The 23,462-nt window shown below is 40.4% G+C and overlaps 1 protein-coding gene and 1 pseudogene across 1 annotated transcript in view; both read right to left on the bottom strand.

Annotated features, from left to right (window-relative positions):
• OTUD7B (OTU domain containing 7B) overlaps positions 1 to 12,293 on the bottom strand; it is a 76,560-nt gene extending 64,267 nt beyond the window's left edge. The window contains exon 1 of the mRNA XM_006902226.1: positions 12,019 to 12,293. The gene's annotated coding sequence lies outside the window, so the exon portion shown is untranslated. The remainder of the gene's footprint in view (positions 1 to 12,018) is intronic.
• Positions 11,752 to 23,462, bottom strand: part of LOC102865398 — a 17,810-nt pseudogene continuing 6,099 nt past the window's right edge.

Raw genomic sequence — 23,462 nt, 5'->3', positions numbered from 1 at the left:
CAAGCAAACTAAAGCTGTGAACAATCTCAATCTCTTCACCATCCATCCTGATGCTGCCAATTGGTCCAGTGGTGAGAATCTTTGTCTTCTTGATAGTGAGCCTCAATCCATATTGAAGACTGCAGTACGTGACCCTCTGCAGCAAGCTCTTCAGTTTCTCAGTTTCAGCAAGCAGCGTTGTGTCTTCAACATAACAAAGATTGTTGATAGATCTTCCACCAATCCTGACACCACATTTCTCCTCATAGAGTCCAGCCTCCCGGATGATCTGTTCTTTAGGATAGGTAAATTTTCTTAATACAGCATAGAAGGACAATAGAAGAAACGTGTAAAGATTAGATGACTAAAAGTGAAAAAACAGTGTTGAGGTAAAAAGCTTCAAAAGGATAAATATAGTATGATATTATAAACTTTCAAAGTAAAACAAAACTTTGTATATTATAAACACAAAATAATTATGCATAACCACTCAGAGAAGTAGTCATCACCTAAGAGGAAGAAGGACTGCAGAGTCAGACTTTAGCTTTATCTATAAGACTTAGAGAGCTAAAATAAACATGACAGTATTAATAAATATGATCAATATTTATTATGTTTTAGCTGCAGATGCAAAATTGTCTGTGTTTCAGTTTTTCCCACTATACTTTTCTAAATGTTGGATGTACCTCATTCTTTTTTTATTAGCAGTATTAAGAAAGGATCAGGTGGTTGGAAAACAGTAATTAGCACGTGTAGTCAAAAGAGTTTCAAGGCTAATCCAAAGGCTGTGCATTCTCCTTGGTTTGCATCCACAGGAGAAAGATGAGCCGTCTTCTCTGGCTGTGATTTATGGCCTCTTGGCTCAGGACAGGACAGGATTCAGAGCTACTGGGCACAGGACAGCTATGAGTCCGCAGGCCTCTCGATCGCACATAACAACAAACCTGACAGAGGGTCATTATGAGCAGATCATTGTAAGTTTTTTATGCGTTCAGTTTTAAACTAGAGGAGATCCTTTACATTGCTCACACAATGTACATAAGAAGCTCTTCAAACAGGGTGGGTGGGGCTGACAAAAAAACCAGAGAAGGAAGTTTTTATTGCCATCTCAAATCAGACATCTGAGAGGAGAACCACCTTCCCACATAACATAAATACCAGTTTGACCAAGTCATCTCCCTCAAAACAAAGCCAAAGAAACTCTCAGTTATGTAGGAATTTAGATAAGAACTTACTGTGAGTAGCTATTATGTGCCTCCCTTCTGCCCTCTCCTTTTCCAAATACTCACAAACAAAAACAAAATGTACCCTTGCCCACTTGAGAAAGAATTACTATTTGGCAGCTCTGCTAAAATGGACAGCTTCCAAACTAAGGCTCTTCTCTGGGAAAGAAGATGACAGAAGCCAGGGAAAGGAATAAAGAAATCACAATTCAGTCAAATTTTGACGTTGGGCTATCAATGATTTGTCCTTTAACACACTCTTTGGTCTCAGTTTCTCCCAGGAAAATCCTAAAATACTATCTATCTTAGCCACTAGGCTTGAAGAGTACTGAATATCCCATGGACTGCTAAAAGAACAAACAAACATGTCGTGGTGAAAGTGTAACCAGCATGCTTTTTAGAGGCAAGGATAGCGAAACTTCATCTCATATACTTTGGGTATGTTGCCAGAGTGGCCAGTATCTGGAAAAAGACATCATGTAGGAAAAGGTAGGAGGTCAGTGAAGGAGAGGAAGACTCTCAACAAGAGGGGTTGACAAAGTTACTGTAACAAAGGGCTAGAGCCTGTTGGAGATTGTAGGAATGGAGGAAGATAACACAAGTTTTTGATCTGTTGTTCAGAGTCACTGTGAATTGTAGTAAAATCAACAGAACCTAGTAACATAACAACATTCACAGTGGTCTGTACTTTTCCAGTAAAAATGAAAAAAAAAAAAAACCAAACACAAAATCCAAACTCCTACTTAGTATTTTACAATAAAAACAAAACAAAACAAACAAACAAGAAAAAACCCAAAACAAAACCAAACAACCTACCACAAAAATGCAACAAAATTTAAAATATGGTGAAAGATTTAGAATTCAAGTATAATGGCAAATCTTATTTAGATAAACTTTTTGTCAGTCAGTGCTCAGCTTACCACTACTTCTCTGACACATTTCATTCACACTACTAAAAACTAAGTTTAAAATTAAAAGCTTACAAGAGTCTTGCTTGTTGTTAGGTGCTACTGAATCAACTATGACTGACAGTGACCTTAAGAACAATGGATCTGAACTCTACCTATCTTGGTGTCCTTTCCTGTGCCATCCTTATCATCTCTGATATACCTGAACCAAGAGAGAGAAATTTATCTACTTGATAAAAGAAATACTAACATTCTACTTACTATATTTGAATCATCCCAGTTGGAGCATCCTAACAACCTACTCTCCCAACTCTAGGGCATCTATCTACCCTAGGTCAAAAGGAGGTCCCTTTTCCCCATGGCATTCTCAGGCAGACTTCCTCAGTCATATATGGGAAAAGCCCACTGTTCATCAGGAGAGTGGTTGGGAATGACAGAGTTCCTCTGTCTTCAGACATACTGCAATGAAATAGACTAGAACAAAGAGTGGAATGGGACTTTGAAGGGAACAAAGAGGCAACTTATCAATAAATGTTAATCACCTATTACATAATGAATAAGGATGACAGAAGAAGAGTCAACGCCCTTGAGTTGTGGTGCTGGAGAAGAGTACTAAATATCCCAGAGATCACCAAAGAACAAACACGTATGTCTTGGAGAGGGTGCAACCAGGGTGCTCCTTAGAGGCAAGGAGGGCAAAGCTTTGTCTCACACTTTACACACATTGTCAGGAGGGGCCAGTCCTTGAAAACAGGTATTATGCTTGAAATGGTGGAGGTGGGGTGCAGGGGAGGGGGTGTCAGAAAAAAAAAAGACTCTCAACAAGGTGGACTGACACAGTGACTGCAACAGTGGGCTCAAGTATATCAGAGATGACGAGGATGGTACAGGTTAGGCCAGGGTTCAGAACCATTGTTCATTAGGTCAATATGAGTCATAGTAGACTCGGTGGCACCTAACAACAACATGTACTAGACAGTCATTGAGGACCAAATTCCAAGTCAAACTATTACTAAACTAGTTCTGTAATCCTAAATAAACCTGAGGCATTTCATCTGTAAATGAAAGACTGAAAAAAAGCCTCTCAGTCTCTCCAGTTTTGATCCCTTGCTAACAAACCTAATGCTCAATAACAAACAGGTTAAGGTTAAGCATAATATAAAGCACAATGAATAAAAAAACCTTTTACTTTGTTCCTCCATTTACCCTTTACACCACTCACATAATAAACTTCCAAGAATGTGAAACTTACTAAATACTCAAATCTCTTTAATGGCTCATCATCTACAGCACAAGATAAAGTTCGCCAGGATCTGGCCTACTTCTATAGCCTCATTCTTGCATCTTTATCCTATCTTCTAGCCATAATTACGTAAAAGTTACCAGAAGGATCTCTGGTGGTATTCTCTGTAGTATGTTACACTATTAAACAAGTTATTAGGGAAAATGTGGCTGCTTCCTTCCTTGATGCTTTTGTTCAGGCTGTTTTTTTCTGTTATCTGTTGGATACACCCTAACCCACCTTTCAAGACCTGTTGAAATGTCATCATCTCTGAGAGGCACATCTAACCTCAGTACGTCCAAGACAGATAGACCAAGACAGACAGACAGACAGACCGTTAGGGCCTTCTCCTCCCCTTCCATAGTCACAGCATCTATCATTCTTCATTTTATCAATTTCTTTATACAACTGCCTCCTCCTTCTACACTTAGAAGCTCCTGTGGGTAAAGACTTTCTCTGACTCACTGGTCTCTTTAGTGCCTATGACAGTGATGATAAAGGCAGGATACATTCAACACATATATAGGGTGTGGACTATAGGCGAGGAACAGAATAGATAGTGAAAGAAGAGCTCACTGTTGTCAAGTCAATTCCAGCTCACAGAAACCCTCCAGCAGTGTCTGAAGCTAAAAATCACAGCAGGAGAAGATGCCCTTCTTTCTTCCTCCAAGTGGATTCGAACTATCAGAGATATGTTGTCTTTGGGTTAATAGTGAAATTCTCTACTAAAGTTCCCTAAGAGTTGTTGTTATGTGCCGTCGAGTCGTTTGCAACTCATAGCAACCCTATGTACAACAGCCCCTAAACCCTGCTCTATCCTGTGCCAATCGCATTGCCTCTGTCACACCCATCCTGATTACCCCAGTCACTGAATCAATCCACCTCATAGAGGGTCTTCCCCTCCTGCTCTGTCCCTCTACCCTACCAAGCATGATGTTCCTCTCCAAGGACCTGTCCCTTCTTATAACATGTCCAAAGTATGTCAGACGAAGCCCCAGAATCCTTGCCTCCAAGGAGTAGCCTGGTTTAACCCTCTCTAGGATGAATCTGTTTGTTTTCTTGGCAGTCCCTAAGAGAGGGGGGCTCAAGTAAGATGTTCTGAAGAGCAGGGAATAACCAGTGTCTAGGTTTATCAGTATCACAATATTTGGCCTTTTGCCTTTTCCTCTAAACTTTAGTCCTCAGAAAACTTTCCATTCTTTTAGCTACAGCCACACCAATGAACTGTACACCTAAATGTTTTATCTCATTTGCCCCACTTTATTCCAGCTTTACACTCACATCTCCAACAAATGGAACAGCTTTCACTTTGACATTTCACTGCCACTTTAAATCCAACACAATTTAAATTGAACTCATCACAGTCTCCTGAGAAAAAAAACATATCAAGGAACTCTTCTCAACTTCTTTATCTCAATTAATGTCTAAGATATTGGGACTTAAAATATCATTATCATACTTGACTCACCAGTCTCCTTCATATTCTACATGTAGTCCTCACAAAATCCTATTTTTCTTTTGCAATTTTTCTTTTCTTTTTTAATTGAGATTTTAATGAGTTTATAAAGAACTTGGATTTCCATTCACTGATTGTTGTACATTTTTCTCCCTGCCCCCCTCCCCCTCTTTTTTACTCTTTCCTGTCCTTACCCCACTCTCCACAATTCGTTTAGGTCTCAATATATTCACACCTCTAGTATTAATGTCCCTTTCTTGAAAGCCCACCTGTGTCCTGCTGACAGCATATTACTCATCATCTTAGTGAAAAATTTTCAGTGGCTCCCTATTTTCTAACATTTAAAAATCCCTATTTTCTATTATTTAAAATCTAAAAGTATAAGCCTGGCTTTTAGGATTCTTTATAAACTAGATGTTGGGGGTGCAGTGTTTAAGCACTCAGGTGCTAACCAAAAAGATAGGGCAATCTGTTTCTATAAAGATTACAGCATTGAAAACCCCACGAAACAGTTCCATCTGTCCTACTAAGTTGTCACAGTTTCTAGTGGGTTAATGTTCCTTAAAAGGGATGACAAGATTTTAGCTCATTTACTTTCAGCATGTCATCAGGAAAGAAATAAATCACTAGTAAAAGACATCATGTTTGGTAAAGCAAAAGGCCAAAAAAAGCAAAGGAAACCTCAGTAGTCACAAAACATACCCATGATCATGAAGATGACAAAGGACCAAGGAGTGTTCTGTTCGGCTATATATAAGGTCATTGTAAGTGGGAACTGACTCAGCAGCAGCCACCAACACAGGCGCAGCTCCAATTTACCTGCTCATCTATACTTACGACTTCTCAGGGCAGTCTTCTCACACTGCCCTAAGAACAGCCGAAGCATATTCCTATTTCCAGGCTTTTGCTTGATTTCTCTCAGCCCAAAGATGAAATAATTTTGTTGTTGTTCTTCTTTTCTTCTCATATCCCTTATATATCTAATAAAATTATATTTCTACTTTAAAATCTGAGTAAACTATAATTCCTCTGTGCCATCATTCATAATCACCTGAGTACTCTTTCCCCAAAATATCAATGGCACGTATGTACTTTATACTACGCAGTTGACAACATACTTCCACATTTTTTATTTGTTTAGCATAATAACAGTGGCCCAATAAAATACTCCTTCCTTCCTTCCTATTTTTCATACTCCCAGGTGAGGCACAAACTTTCAGTGTCACAAAGCTGCCATTTTTCCTCCAGAGTACCAAGCATAGAAATAAACTCATAGTGGGTCACTGACAAATATATGTTAGTAATTTATCCTATCTGCTTCTTTGAGGAAATAAGGAGAAGACACAATTCTAAAATTTAGTTGAAAATAATCCTAAACTGGTTGTCTAAAATAAGAGTTTTCATTTTCTGTCTCTAATTTCTAGCTCAGAAATAGAACAATTTTCTGAGGCAAGAAGTAAATAGTAATGCTGTGTTCCTGACATCATAACTGCACAGCTTTGGTAATGATTATGAGGAGGTGGGAGTGGGTAAAGAGCGATGAAAGTAGGCAAGGGCTCCAGTGTGGTATGTCAACTGAAAAACCAGCAATTAACTTTACTTTTTACATATGGGCATTTCTCTTTCTTTCTCCACACAACTCCCACTCCCAATTTTTTTTCAAGTTAGCTATATTTTCAAACAAATAGCCTTAGAAGGAAAATATATGACATCTTCTGTATAGCCTGTAGAAAAACCTAAACAAAGCCCAAGTTCTTTGAGAAACACAGCTTAATCTTCAACAATGTAATATAATGTAGTGGGATTTTTCCAGACAGGGTAAAAAATCATTCTGGTTGCAAAACAGGCATCATCCACCAATTTCTCTTAGATTTAAGGTAGAGAGCCTGAAAAAGATTACATTGGATTCTCATGTTGTGGCTAGTAGGTGTTTGTCTTTAAGTCAGCTCCGACTCACAGCAATTCTATGTTTGACAGGACTAAACACTACCAGATCCTGTGCCAGCTTCACAACTGCTGATGTGCTTGAGTCCACTGCTGCAGCCACTGTTGGACTCTCCATTTAAAAAAAGGTCGTCATTAACATACTCAGGAGAGTTCAGTCTTAATTTTAAATAAATCTCTTTGATTTCTTGGGTGAACTTAGAAATGCAAATTCATTTGAACATCGCCATGATACACACACACACACACACACACCCCCCATCCTCTACTGCACTAAAAAATATGGGTTGAGTTCTAAATTCCCAATATTAATTAATGCTCCCTATATTAGTATAGATATCTGGGAGTTAAAAATATTTGAAATGTGATACTGTCCTCACCATAAGCACTTGAAGAAACTCAGTCATAGTCTTTAGACTTTCATTCCCACAGATTAGCATACAGTGAGACAGGAACAAGCAGAATTCAGGCATGGAGAGCAAGGCTGTATGAACTAAAAGCTTGTAACAAAGAATCTTATGGCTCTTAGGTGTTTCCCTTTAGGCCAGGATGGTCCAGAGGGTCACAATGTACTGCTGCCTGCTTAACTCCTTGTTCCTGAGTTCCGAGACCAGAGGGCTCAATACTACTCACTAAATCCATCCTTTGTTAAAGACCCTACAATGACTCTATTGACCTTTTTATCAACATCCAACAGAGTCTGGCCTGAGAGTCCTCGCAACCAACCATAGCCTTTTGCTTTTTCTACCCACGGCTTAACCAACACTTACTGTAGCCAATAATTCTCATTTATTCCCCCACAAACACAACTTAGTCATTCATATCATCACTATGTATTGTACACTTTATACAGTCTATAAGATGCTTTTTCTTTCACTCATACTTAACAGAATAACTATTATGTGTACATGATTTCCTTTACTCGAATGGTCAAACTTATTTTTTACACAAGGATAGATATCCAAGATCACAGTAAAAGGTACAACAAACAGGTAGAACTTGAACCAAAGTTCATTTAACAGTAGAGCCTATCCCCCTTTATAACTATAAGTTTATAACTATAGCCTCGCAAATCTTTTTTTAAAACTGAATCAGAAATCTTCTCTAATTTACTTCATATATTTTATTTTATGATTTTTAAAGGTTTTTTCCAGCCTTCCATTTTTAGCACAGTAAATTTGGGGTGGTTTCTGTTTTTTGGGTTTTTTTACATGTTGGTTCTTAAAAGCTAAAGCTTTTAAAAGTCTGTCTTATTTATATCATAAACTCAACCCATTCCCAAGAGTAAGGTTATCTGTCTTTATTATCTTTTAATCTCTCCAGCTCCTACCTCTGGAGCCTGGAGGCTGTCTACAGGAGTATTAATCATTATTCAGCAAAGATTTCTTATTTTAAAAAGAAAATAAACTCTCATCTTATATTCAAAGGCATGTTGCAAGGAGGAACTAGTCCTTGAAGAGGGACATCATGCTTGGAAGGGTAGAGGGACAGTGCAAGAGAGGAAGACCCTCAATGAGATGGACTGATTTAGTGTCTGGAGTAATGAGGGTGGGGATGTCAGAGACAATAAGGTTGACACAGGACAGAGTAGGTTTCAGGGCTGTTGTACATAAGGTCGCTATGTCAGCACATAACAACAAAACTCAACTTAGGCATTCATGATAAAACTTCCCTGAATGCAAACCCGTGTTTCTTGCTGCGTTGTTCACAATAGCAAAGAGATGGAAGCAAACTAAGTGCCCATCAACAAATGAATGGAGAAGCTGTGGTATAGTCCCATAATGGAATACTATGCAGCACTGAAGAACAAGAAACTCATGAATTATTATACAAAATGGGTAACCCTGGAGGACATTATGCTGAGTGAAATATCTCAGTCACAAAAGGACAAATACAGCATAATTGCCACTGTTATAAAACAGGACTGACATGGGAGTTGGGGGGAAACTAAGAAAAGAGGGGATAAATAGTGAACAACCATTTAAACAGATGAGGAAAAGATCTGTCTAAAAGAAATATATGATTAGGTATTATTTGCATGACACTAGTCCAGAATAAGAGGTACATAGCAAACTGGGCTGGGAGCAGGGAGACGGAGGAAATTGTGCAACAATGAAAGAATCTTTTTAAAGAGAAAAGTGAACTGTGGGGTGGGACAAGGAGAAAAATGTGCAACAATGAATGAATGAAAATACAAGTTTTCTGTAAACTTTCATTAAAATATCAATTTAAGGAGGGGCGGGGAGATTTTATACCAATGAAGCAATTTTTCTTTCACTTTTCAAAGAGAACAGTGAATTGGGGGGAGGGGTGGGCAGGGAGAAAAGTGCAACAATGAATGAATGGAAATCCAAAATCTCTTTAAATGTTCATTAAAATTAATAAAATTTTTAAAAATATCAATTTAAAAACTAAAATTTTAAAAATAAATAAAATGAGAACTTTGCTGTATCTACATTCTAGTTTTGCAGATGTTTAACTATCTGAATGTATCAGGGACTGCTGGGTGAATTCCAATCTGCTATTCTACAGTTTACAAATTTCCATAGGGAAGATAGCACTGAGGTCACATTTCAAAGCACTGTTTCAGGACATTCCCTTTGGTGGAATGCCTGTTTGGGATAAGAGCAAGGAGAAATGACCTCTACCAGCATCCTTAGTATGTCTGAGATAGTCAGGCGTTCTAAAACATCAAAAATGGAAACTCGGTACACCTAGAATTATTCATAAACTTATTCATAAAACTGAGTTAGTTAGTCCTCCATAATTAATTTGGTTACTGAAACATACATTGAATCACACAATTCCAAATAAAGACTTTTAAGAACTGGGAAGGGGGGGAGGGTTGGGAGGGGAGAAAAGTGCAACAATGAATAAATGGAAATCTAAAGTCTCTGTAAATTTTCATTGAAATTAATAACAAATTTTTAAAAAAGACACACACACAAATCCCATTTACAAAAAAAAAAAAAGAACTGGGAAGAGTGGGGAGTTATTAGGCCTCCTCTATACTTGTATTCAACCTCCTCAAGCCCCCTCCCTGTAATAATAATATTCAGGTCAACTAGGGGGAAGCTGCTAGATATAAATAGAATTTATCCAGATACCATCAATAATACTGGTCCCAGCCAACTCACACAAATTAAAGCAACAGACTTTGTCAGTATTCAGGGAGGGTGCCTATAATTTTTTTTTAAATTGGTTTTCTCTCCCTAAATTAAATCTGCTTTCAAAAGGGCTCTCAAAGGAAATAAAGCTTCAGAAAAACGTGCATGATGTTGGTGACATAAGTCTACCTAAAGTCTAACTAAAAATTAGCATTCATTGCTAGTCATCCTGCCTCAGAGAAGTCAGTTGACTGTCCTTTCTTTGGAAAAGGTTTACATTTTCCTCTAGGCAGTTTCTAGCACAAAAATGAAAAGATGAAGTCAAATCACATGTTAGGGTGCAGGAGTAATAGTTTTCAAAGTATCTTCCTTCCATCTTTCCTTTGTGCTTGCATAATGTCCAAAATGGATACCTATTCAATTATAAATTATTCATGCTAATGGATAATTATCGGTAGAAAGGTGCTGATAGGTCAAAAAGGGGTAAATAAAAGAATAATCTATTTTTGTTTTTGAATGTATGTTTCCACCATATTCACCCTCTCAATTATTCCTAGGATGACCTAATATTTGTATTCATTTGCAAACTCAAAGTACATAGTAACTGGTCACTTACTTTAGGGAGGCGCTCTGAGGCATGCTGGGTAGGTGGCTGGTAGAAATTAGAACAGAATGAATACCAGCCTTTAGATAAGCAACAGCAATTTCATTTATTTTACAGTTCTGTGCAGTCTTTAAAATATCAATAGGACAGCACAGCACGGTGGTTACTAATCTTAAAAAAAACTACTTGGAAAACAATGAGTACAAAGAGTAGAATGAATTCTTTAGGGTTTGCTTATAACACATTCATTTGTACATTATGCACAGCAAATGTTTAACTACAGTCTGATTCTCCCTAGCCACCTAGCCTAAATCCCTACAGCCTTCTACCCTCCATCTAATCAAGAATGCAATCTTCATTTGTCAGAGAGGAAAATTTTCTAAGTAGTTTGGCTTTTTGCTTTTTCTCCCAGACTCTCACAGCATAGAAATCTTTCTAATAGATATAATGTTAGCTCTCCTTTTGGACTAGTCTCTCCTCTCTATCCTTTTCTCTCTCACCTTTGTAAGGAACAAGTTCTCAAAGACAAAGCGATCAATCCAGTCTTTTTAACGAGTTCCGAAAGACGCTGTCGCAGATGTCAAAGTCTGACTTCCTAATAAAGTGTCATATTTTATGTATTATATATGAAAATATTTCTAATATAAAATACACATAATATGAAAAGAAAAGTTAACGTCCTGCTAATTACTGACTTTACATCCTAGAAAACTCCGTTTAGAATCTGGGGGGAAACCTCTTAAAATAGTTCATCAGTTGGTTTTCTTTAACTTAATTTTTCTATCTGTATTGTGCCGAAAGAGACTGCATCTGAGCGCTGGTCCTTGTCAGCCGACGAGCTAAAAATACGCCGGCCCAGTAAACAAATCCCATTCCATCCCGACCGGAGCCACACCGTTAACCTAGTAATTAAGAGAAGAGTGAGATCAGGCAATCCCCAGCTTACTCATCATCAACTTCTAAAGTTTCCATCGGCTCATAGCAACTTTTTTCTACAGTGCATAGCCTGTCCTAGAATCGCATACTCACATACAAACATCTTCACTCTCTTCCTCCATAGAGGACTTTGTCTATCAACAGGGGAGAACATGCTTGTTTTCATTTTGAGACTGAGACTTTAACATGAACTTTATCTTACTATTTGAGTAGTAGCCTGCAGTAATCAGAAGAAAGTCTTTCACCCTAAAACTCCTCCATCCCTCCCCGAAAGTCTAGCTGGCGGGGGACTGTCCAAACTGTCCAGCGCAGCTAGGGCAGGGAGGCCAGGAACGCGGAGACAAGCAAGGAACGCGGGATGCAGGTGAAGGGGAGGTGTGAAGGGGGAAAGGTTGGAAAGAAGCTAGGAGGAGCCAGAGCGAGAAGGGAGGGGGTGGAGAGGGGCGATGGCCCCGGGTGAAATATAATCTGAAAGGAGAAGGGAGACAGTAGAGACCACAGGGTCAAAGTCTGGAAGGCTGAAGAGGTGGAGAGCGAGAGCAGGCAGGAAGAGGGTGTCAGGACTGGGGGCTCCGTTACCCTGCCACTCCCGGGGCTAGGCCCTAGGCCGGGGCGGAGCGCGGGGCCCGGCTGCCTCTCTTCATTCCTTGGCAGTGACCCCGGGGTCCGGCCGGCACCTCCCCCGACGACGACGGAGGCGGAGGCAGTGGTGGAGACGGCGACCGCGGCTGTTAACTCCGCACAGGATCAGGAGCTGGAGCCAGACAGGATTGATAGAAACTGGCCTCCTTCAGTGGCTTTTTGCTTGCTCCACACTCGCTCCCCACTCTGACTCGGGGAGCTGGTTCAGCATCGGTGGCTTTCGGCCGTCCGGCCGGAAACAAGCGCCAGTTTCCGGCCGGAGTGGGTTGGTGGTGACACCCAAGCCGCCCCCGGGCCTCCCTCCTCCCGCCCTGCCCCGCCCCACCCCGCCCCGCGCCGCCCCGCCCCGTAACAGCCCCGCCTTTAGCGCCGCTCCCCAGGCGGCGACCAGTTTGACGCCTGCCCCGCGCGTGACCCCGTTTTTTTCTGGCTTTCATTCCGGCCGCTCCTGGTCTGGAGCGTTCTTGAACAAGGACTGAAGGGGTACAGGGTGGGTTCTCGCCATTTGGGGATGGAATCAGAGTTTACTACATTTTGGGAAGAAGTGGAAAGCGGGTGGAATAATTCTAGAAAGGTGAGAAGGATGAAAATACCACGAGAAAACTGAAATTCAAGTTTCTCTACGCAGTCATTCTGGATAAACCAGAGGAAAATTAACAGCGATTCGCCGAGACCAGTCTCAATCCAGTTATGTACTTCCCATGTTCCTTTACTTTTGAAGTGAATTTACCTGTCTTTATAGGCACTTAATAATTATGTTCTTGGGATAACGGTGAAAGCCAATTAATACATCTGCTTTAGGCTGCACAATCGAGTTAGGTTAAGGCGAGTTTCAGCAGCTTTACGGTGTAACTGAGAAGTTTATTTTCAAGGCACCGTTCTCAGTGATGTTGAGGGATCGAGAAATGAATATATATGGCAATGGTTGCAATTTGAACCCACCAGTTTCTCCTTGGGGAGAAAGATGTGATGTGTGTGTCTGCTCCCCTATTTACAGCGTCAGAAACCCTGTAGGGAATCTCTAATCTATCAGATAGTCCCTATGAATCTGAATTAATTTTTTAGCAGTGAATGATTATGACAAACTGGCCCAATGAATCCCTAAATTTTAATTCTGCTTCCTGAGAGTTTATTTGAAGGTTCTAGCAAGGGAGGACAGTTACTGGTATACCATTGATGAAAAGGCTAGTCTTTCTCTTTCAGAGCTGGTCACACTCCAAAACCAAGCGTCCAGCTTAGTGAGGGACGCCCATGGAGTGGTGAGAAGATAATGACACCTTTTGTGATGTAGTGGGTCTGTTGTTAAAAATGGCTTTCCTGGGCCATTGCTCTTGATTAGCCAGTGGCTGGACAGAGCTATGGAAATAGGATGTGCTAGTGTCTGTCCACAAGGGGATTGACCATTCTACTGGTTTAAAATTGAGCACATTCACCTGCAGAAATTTGGAAATCTCACTAGCTCTGGTGACTTCTTGTTGTTAGGTGCCTCTGAGTGAACTATAACTTATAACAATCCTTTGAACAGTACATCTGTGCCCTGTCCTGTCCTGTGCGATCCCCATCATCTCCAATATGCATCAATCTGTTGTTACAGTTACTATGTCAGTTCATCCTGCTAAGGGTTTTCTTCTGTTTTCCTGACACTCCGCCTTACTAAGCATGTGTTTTTCTAACATGCCCGAAGTATGTAAGATGAAGGTTCATCATCCTTGCATTAAAGGAGCACCCTGTTGACACTTCCTCCAAGGCATGTGTGTTTGTTCTTTTCACAGCCCATGAGAAGATATTCAGTATTCTTCTCCAACATGATAACTCAAAGGCATCAATTTTTCTTTTATCATCTTTACTCATTGTCAATCTTTCAGATGCATTGCAAGTAATTGAAAAGACCTTAGATTGGATATGTCACACCTTAATCTTTAAACTGACATGGTTGCCCCTTTGAACTTTGGAGAAGTTCTTGACAGTTATAGTTAGATGCTGTTGAGTTGACTGTGTGGATCACAACCAATTGTGGCTAACCTTGAGAAGAATGGGAGTCCCAAAACATTTGATTGTGTCATGCAAAATCTATACTTGGACCAAGTAGTAGTCCTTAGAACAGAGCAGGGAAACACTGCATGGTTCAGGATCAGGAAAGTTATGGTTCAAGGATACATCCTATCTCCATACCTTTTCAAGCTATATGTGGAACAGATCATTCTAGAGGCTGGACTTCATGAAGAGGAATGCAGCATCAGGATTGGAGGAAGACTCATCAACAACCTGCATTATGCAGATGCCACAACCGTGCTTGCTGAAACTGAGGAAGACATGAAGCATTTCAAGGACTGTAGTCTTCAATATGGATTGAAGCTCAACACCAAGAAAACAAAGATTCGTACTATTGGGTCAATTGGAAGCTTCATGATAGACAGAGAAGAGGTTGAGATTGAGATTGTTAACTTCAGCTTACTTGGTTCCACAATCAACACTCTTGGCACTGGCAGTTAGAAAATCAAAAGACAAATTGCATTGGGAAAGTCTGCTGTCAGCCATCTCTCTAGAATACTGAAAAACAATGATGTGCCTAAAACAAAGATGTGCCTAATTCAGGCCATGGTCTTTACAATTACTTATTATGCATCAAATGACAGGACAATAACTTAAGGATAGTAAAAGAAGGATTGATGCCTCTGAGTTGTGGTGCTGGAGAACAGTGTTGAACATACTGTGGACTGCCAAGTTGAGAACAAACAGTTTTGTCCTGGAGAGAGTGAACACAAGCTGCTCCTTGGAGACAAGGATTTTGAAGCTCCATCTCATGTACTTTGGGCACGTGGTCAAGAGGTACCAATCCTTGGAGGACATTATGCTTGGAAGGGTGGAGGGACAGTGCAGGAGAGGAAGACCCAGGATGAGATAGATTGACTCAGTAGCTGGAGAAATGGGATCAGGTCTGACAGAGACAGTGAAATTGGCACAAGATAGGGCAGGGTTTGCTATGAGTTTCAGGTGACTCAGCACATAACAACAATAACAATAGCAACCCTATGAACAGCAGATCTGAGCCCTGTTTTGTGCTCTGCAGTCCTCATCCTCTCTGGCATACATGAGCCCATTGCCACAGTCACTGTGTCAGTCCATCTCATTGAGTCATACTGTCTTTTGCTGACCTTTCCTTCCAATGAATAGACCCTCCTAACAACATGCCCAAAGTATGTGAGATAAAGCTTCACCATCCTTAGCTCTAAGGAGTATTCTGTCTGTACTTTTCCCAAGACATATCAATGCAATATGGTTTTTTATTTCTTGACTGCTGATACCAAGGTTGTTGATTGTGTATTCAGATAAGATTAACTTGTTGACAAATTCAACCCTTTCTCCATCTATCATGATGTTGCCTATTGGCCCAGTGGTGAGGATTTTTGTTTTCTTGATGTTGAGATGTAATCTATATTGAAGACTGTAGTTTTTGATCTTCTGCAGCAGGCACCTCAAGTCCTCACTTTCAGTGAGCAAGGTTGTGTCATCTGCATAATGCAGTTGTCTATGAGTCTTACTCTAATCCTGATGCCACTTTCTTCATAAAGTCTGGGTTCCCAAATGATTTGTTCAGCATACAGGTTGACTAGGTATAGAGAAAGGATATAACCCTGATGCACACTTTTCTTGATTTTAAGCCATGCATTGTTTCCTTGTTCTTTGGACATCAGCTTCTTGGTCTAGGAATAGGTTTCATGTGAGCACAAGTAAATGTTCTAGGATTCCCATTCTTCTCAATGTTATACATAATTTGTTGTGATCACACAGTCAAATGTCTTTGGTTAGTAAATAAAACACAAACAGACATCCTTCTTGTATTTTCCGCTTTCAGTCAAGATCCATATGACGTCAGCAGTGATACCACTGATGTCACAGTCTCTTCTAAACCTAGCTTGAATTTCTAGCAGTTCTCTGTTGATATACAATTCTGGCCATTTTATAATAATTTTCAGCAATATTTTGCTTGCATGTGGTATTATTGATATTATTTGATAATTTCCACATTCTGTTATATCATTGATATTGAGAATGAGAACAAATATGGATCTCTTCCAGTAAGTTGGCCAGGTACCTCTCCCAGATTTCCTGGCACAGCCTGGTAAGCACGTCCAAGGCTGCATCTGTTTGTTAAAATATGTCAATTGGTAGCCCATCAATTCCCGGGACCTTATTTTTTACTAATGCTTTCAGTGCAGTTTGAACTTCTTCCTTCATTATTTTCTGGTGGTTTAGTAGTAAGGAATTGCCATACCAACCCAAAGGCACACAGTTCACATCCACCAGCTACTCCAAGAGAGAAAGATGAGAAATATTCTGTGTGATTTACTGTCTCTTAAAACCTGCTGGAGGGTCAGCTATAAGTTGTTTTCAACTTGAAGGGACACAAAAACAGTGAGAAAGGGCCCAGAGATTGTACATGACTCTGTTGCAGAGAACCAGAGACCTGTCATGAGGCAGAGATGACCTGGGACTGCTTCCCCATGGAGCCAGAGCCAAAGGCCTTCACCCGAGTTTGCTGGAGGACTCTGGAGGAGATGCCTTAATTGGCAGGATTAAGAGAATTTTGTAACACTGGCCTATACTCTTGTTTCCCTTCAGGTTGAATAAATCTTTCATCTTTTACTGAAAGCTGGAAATCTTAAGTCTAAAGGGTTCAGAAGCTGTTCTGACTAATAAATTGTATCCTATTGCCAACCTGAGTTATAACCTGTTGACTTCCCTAATAACCCCCATAATTGTGAATATGATTCTGTGAGATATGTGTAGCTATTGCAATGGATTTTGGACCCAGTACAACAGTAGGAATGCTGTTGGAATTAGAAGGAGGAATGTGAGGGGCATGTCTAACCTCATGGAAATTGATTTTGGGTTGTGGATGCTGTTGTTGGGGGAATTTCCCCCTTGTGGAATTAAGAGAGGTCAGACTCAGCCAAGTCATGCTGTCCTTCCTCTTTTTTTACCTGCCTAGCCAGCCAGTTCAGCCAAATCAACTCTGGCAATCAATAGGGTGGCAGATGTCACAGTCTTATAATCACCACATCTTTAATACAGATTCTTAACATTATGACACCTGCTCTGCATACTAAAAATAATGTTCATTTCCTAAATCCTACCCTATAGGTCCAGTAACCAGGAACTCAAAAGACAAATTGTATTGGGAAAGTTAGCTGTCAGGGACCTCTCCAGAGTACTGAAGAGCAATGACATCAGTCTGGAGACTAAGGTGCACCTGATCCAGGCCATAGTCTTCACAATTGCTTGTTATGTGTCAGAAAGTTAGACAATGACTAGGGATGGTAGAAAGAGAATTGATGCCTTTGAGCTGTGGTGCTGGAGAAGAATATTGAATATACTATGGATTGCCGGGAGAACAAACAGGTTTAACCTAGAGAGGGTGAAACCAGGCTGCTCCTTGGAGGCAAGGATTCTGAGATTTGTCTGACATACTTTGAACATGTTGCAAGGAGGGACCAATCCTTGGAGATAGACATCATGCTTGGAAGGGTGGAGAGACAGAGAAAGAGAGGAAGACCATTGATGAGGTGGATTAATTCAGTGACTAGAATAATGAAGTGTCAGAGACAGTAAAGTTGGCATAGGATAGAGGTTTCAGGACTATTGTACATAAGGTCACTATGAGTTGCAAGCAACTCGACAGCACATTTAGAGTCATCTTTTCTGTCTCTTCACAACTTATTGACGTCATCAGTTTCTAATGGTGACAAATTGAATACAGGCAGAATTATCCAGCTCAGAGTAGGAAATTGGCATATGAAACAAATAACATACCTGTTAGGTCTCATCAAATCAGTTCCAATTTACCCTATATTCAAAACCACCCAGTCCTTCAGTATCCTAAAAAATCATTTTCATATTTGAACCCATTGCTGCAACAAGTATGTCAATCCTTCTTGTCAAGGGCTCTACTCTTTTTTTGGTGGTAATTTTATTTACCATACATGATTTCCTTCTCCAGAGGTAAAATGTGATCACCTAAACTGACTCTAAACTGAAGTTGATTGATCACATGTAATTGATGCTAATCCAATTGGAGGCAGGAGAACAAATTCACATTCAAGGAACTTCAAAAGTAAACCTGAAAGCTGTTTTGTTTTACCAACACTCTTTCAGGGTCCATTTATGCTCATTTGTTAACTATGTCTTTCTAGTGTTGAATTCCACTACCACAGACTTAGTAGGACCAGTTATGGAGTTCAAAGGCATTTTCCATCATCAATTCAAAACATACCTTTTCCTTTGGCGTTGATTTAAAAAAAAAATACAAATTTGAAACCTGGGCCAATTTGTAGGTCAAAATCATTTAAGTGAACTCACTTTACAGGCTTGCTTGGAAGTTTAGGGGCCAGGAAGGGACGGGGTTGTAGATGCTTGGTGACTGTTTCTTACTCTGACCACCCATCACTCATTGTTATTTGTGCAATTGCTCAATGGGCCGCTTGTTTTTGTTCAGCCCAGGCTGTGTGGGTGGCAGTGTGGTCAGCTGGGCTGGGAGCCAGGCCACCTGGGTTCTGGTCCCAGCTCAGCCAGCCCCGATCCATTAAGTGACTCCCTTCCTATTCCTATGTGTCAGTTTTTCTGCCTATAAAATGACCTCTTCTCTAGTAACATGCAGCCACTCAGGCTGTCACTATGTTGGATGTTCAAAAGCAGCCGTCTGAAATAGAAGGGAGTCATAACGCTGCTGATTTTTTTCCCCTGTCAGGAACAAGAATAGAAAAGAAAAAATGTAAAAACAGCACAGAAAATTCTATCAATGTACCCAGGGCCATACACACCTTCAAATGCCATTTGAAGGTTTTCTTCTACTCTAAAAGCCTGTTTTACTTGTTATCATACAATGTAAGAGTCTCCAAGAAGCTCACTGACCTTCACTTTACCTTAAGGAGGCAGAAAAAGCAGAGCTATGCATTACATCAAGAAACAAAAAGCAGAGGATATTTCAACAGTGCAGCAAAAGGATAGAGTACAGGGAAATATTCAAAGAAACTTATTTTGGACATCAAGGGCAAGGGACCGAAATTATTTGCATTTATATGTTTTTGTGATAGAAAAATCAAAAGAGCTTCTTTTTGTTACCACCATATCATTTAGTCTAATGATTCTTTGCCGTTTTAAAAACTGCATAGATACCTAGTGAACTCAGACTCACTGCTTCAGAATTTTTGAAATTGTGGCCTGTAAACTATATCTTTTTAATAACCAGGGTTTATATGAAGTTAGGAGAACTCTGGTGGTGAACTCAGAGATGAATAGCAAGTTGTGCTGTATATCCAAAAGTTTCTCATCTCCTGCGGTTCAAGTTCACCAGCTGCTCCACAGGAGAAACATGGACAGTCTCATCTCACCAAGATTTATAGCCTCAGAAAACCAGTGGAAGATCTCTCTCTATGAGTTGTAATCAACTCAATTTTAGGGAGGGTTTCTTTTTTTTTTTAACTTTAGTTTTATGACTGGAAGAGATCTATATTTGTTCCCATGTGACCCAACTGAGTGTGGAAACTACAGAACAGTGTCATTGATTTCACATGCAAGCAGGATTCTACTGAAGATTATCCAAAAACGATTAGAACAGCACATCAGCAGAGAACTGCCGGAAGTCCAGGCTGGGTTTAGAAGGGGTCGTGGTACTAGGGATATTGTTGCTGATGTTAGATGGATCTTGGCTGAAAGCAGAGAATACCAGAAGAATGTCTATCTGTGTTTCATTGATTATGCAAAGGCATTTGACTGTGTGGATCATAACAAACTGTGGCTGACTCTGAGAAGAATGGGAATCCCAGAACATTTAATTGTGCTAATGTGAAACCTATACTTGGACCAAGAGGCAGTTGTCAGAACAGAGCAGGGTAACACTGCATGGTTCAAAATTGGGAAGGGTGTACACCAGGGATGCATCCTGTCTCCATACCTTTTCAACCTGTATGCAGAGCAGATTATCCGAGAGGCTGGGCTCTATGAGGAGAATTGTGGCATCAGGATTTGTGGAAGATCTATTAACAATCTGCGTTATGCAGATGACACAACCCTGCTTGCTGAAACTGAGGAGGACCTCATGCACTTGCTGCGAAGGGTCAACTGCAGCCTTCAGTATGGACTGAGGCTCAATGTCAAGAAGACAAAGATTCTCACCACTGGACCAATTGGCAGCGTCAGGATGGATGGCGAAGAGATTGAGATTGTTCACAGCTTCAGTTTGCTCGGCTCCCCGGTCAACACTCTTGGCACCAGCAGTCAGGAAATCAAAAAGTGTATCGCAATGGGAAAGTCTGCTGTTAGGGACCTCTCTAAAGTACTCAAGAGCAACGGTGTCTCTCTGGAGACTAAGGTGCGCCTGATACAGGCCATGGTCTTTGCAATCGCTTGTTATGCATCAGAGAGTTGGACAATGACTAGGGAGGACAGAAGGAGAGTGGATGCTTTTGAGCTGTGGTGCTGAAGAAGAGTACTGAATGTACCATGGACTGTCAGGAAAACAGATTCATCTTGGAGAGGATTAGACCAAGCTACTCCTTGGAGGCAAGGATTCTGGGGCTTTGTCTGACATACTCTGGACACGTTGCCAGGAGGGACGGGTCCTCGGAGAGGGACATCATGCTTGGGAGGGTGGAGGGACAGTGCAGGAGGGGAAGACCCTCTATGAGATGGATTGATTCGGTGACTGGGGTAATTGGGATGGGTGTGTCAGAGGCAGTGCAGTTGGCGCAGGATAGAGCAGGGTTTAGGGCTGTTGTACATAGGGTCGCTATGAGTCGCAAACGTCTCGACGGCACATAACAACAACAGTTTTATGAAGCTAACAAGAACACTTCCTGTCTTGTTCTTGTAGTTGTTAGATGTTATTTAGTTAATGATGACTCACAATGACCCTATGAACAGCTCCAAACCTTACCATCCTCCCAATCTCTGACATGCTTAAGCCCATTGAGGCAGGCCTTGTGTCATTCCATCTCATCTAGGGTCTTCCTCTCTTTGTCTGACCTTTCTCTTTTCTAAGCATGACGATTTTTTCAAGGACTGGTCCCTCCTAACAACATACCCAAAGTATGTGAGACCAAGTTCCATTATCCTTGCCTCTAAGGAGCTCCTTGGTTGCATTTCCTTCAAAATAGATTTCTTTGTTCTTTTGGCAGTTCATGCAGTATTCAGTACTCCTCACCAACACCACAATTCAGAGGAATCAAATTGTCCCCAGTCCTAATTCCTTGTCCAAGTTTCACATGCATATGAAGCAATTGAAAATATGGTTTGGGTCTGGTTCCACAATCAATACTTTTGGTTCCAGCAGTCAAGAAATCAAAAGATTAATTGCATTAGGAAAATCTGATGTCAGGGACCTTTTCAGAGTGCTGAGAAGCAACAAATGTTAGTCTAGAGACTAAGGTGCAGCACAAAAGAGTAAGATCCTACATGAGATGGATTGGCACAGTAACTGAATTAATGAGGGTAGATGTGTCAGACACAGATTGGTTCAGAATAGAGCAGGGTTCAGAGCTAGTGTGTATAAAATTGCTATGAGTCATAGTCAATAAGTAACAACAATAGCAACAACACCTTAGTCTATAGACTGACCTCCTTGGTCTTTCAAACTTTGGAGAGGTCCTTGACAGTGGAGTTCTCTTTTGCAACATGTCTTTTGATTTTTTAACTGCTTCTACAAAGGATTGGCGATTGGCACAGGATAGAGCAGGGTTTAGGGCTGTTGTACATAGGGTCGCTATGAGTCGCAAACGACTCGATGGCACATAACAACAACAACAACAAAGGATGTGAAATGGAGCTTCAAAATCCTTGACTCCAGGGAGCAGATTTGTTTTACCCTCTCCAGGACAGACTTGTTTGCTCTCCTGGCAGTCCATGCATAGTATGTTAACACTCTTCTCCAGCACCACAACTCGAAGGCATCAATCTTTCTTCTATCATTCAGCTCGCTGATGCATAGCAATTAATTGCAAAGACCATGGCCTGAATCAGATACACCTTGGTTTCCAGACTGACATTTTTGTTCTTCAATACTCTAGAGAAGTCTTAAATACTTTGGACATGTGGCCAGGGAGGACCAGTCCTTGGAAAAGGGCATTATGCTTAGAAGGGTGGAGGGATAGCGTAGAAGAGGAAGACCTAGGATGAGATAGATTGAATTAGTGACTGGAGAAATGGGATTAGGTCTGTTGGAGACGATAAAATTGGCTCAGGATAGGGCTATGAGTTGCAGGTGACTCGATAGCATATAACAACAATAACAACAAACAACAAAAGATGTTGACAAGTAAAATGAAATTATTGACAATGTCAATCTTTTCTCCATCTCTCACAATGCTACCTGTTCCGTTAGATAATTATTAAATTCTTTGTTTCCTTTTTTTTAATCTTTGTTTTCTTTTTTTAAAATTTTTATTATTTTGTGTGCGTGTACCGTCAAATCAGATCTGACTGGTACAGGAGGATATTGCGCCTCCTTCTCCGGCAGAGCATCTGATGGATTCGAACCGTGTTTCTCTGGGATTGCAGTGCAGCTTCTTGCCACTAGGCCACCAGAGCTCCCACTAATCTTTGTTTTCTTAATGTTGAAATGTAATCCCTATTGAAGTCTTTGATCTTCTTTAATACGTGCTTTAAGTATTCTTCATTTTCTGCAGGCAAAGTTGTGTCAGCTACATAATGTAGGTTGATGAGTCTTCCTCCAATTCTGATGCCACATTCTTTTTCATAATATTCCAACTTCTCAAATGACTTGCTCAGCATACAGATTCCCTACAACCCAGAGAAAAGATAAAACCTTGACACACACCTTTCCTGATTGTTAAGTCATAAAGTATCCCTTTGTTCTGTTTGAAAGATAGTTTTGTGGTCTATGTACAGGTTTTACATAAGCACAATTAAGTATTCTGGAATTCCTATTCTTCTCATATTATTCCTTATTTATTATGATACACACAGTTGGTGTCTTTGCATAGTAATTAAAATACACATAAACATCTTTCTGTCAGTCTCTGCTTTCAGCCAAGATCTGACATCAGCAATGATATGCCTTGTTCCAGGGCCTCTTCTGAATACAGCTTGAATTTCTGTCAGTTTCCTATTAATGTACCTTTTCAGCCATTTTTTAACAATCTTCAACAACATTTTACTTGCAGGTGATATTAACAATGTTGTTATGTGACTAAGTCAATCAAGACTCAGTGGCCCAATGAATAAACAACCTGAACCTTAAGCTATTCTGTGCCATCTTTATCATCATGATTTCTGACATGCTTGAGCCCACTGTTTTTTTTTCTATAATTATATTTTATTAATTTTCATAAACATTTACAGAGATTTTGGGCTTCCACTCATTC

This window comes from Elephantulus edwardii, unplaced genomic scaffold (assembly GCF_000299155.1).
Source record: "Elephantulus edwardii isolate Elephantulus edwardi_28Jun2011 unplaced genomic scaffold, EleEdw1.0 scaffold00384, whole genome shotgun sequence".
Taxonomy (NCBI): domain Eukaryota; kingdom Metazoa; phylum Chordata; class Mammalia; order Macroscelidea; family Macroscelididae; genus Elephantulus; species Elephantulus edwardii.
Note: the sequence above shows the minus strand (reverse complement) of the source record. Positions and strands in the feature narration are given on the sequence as shown.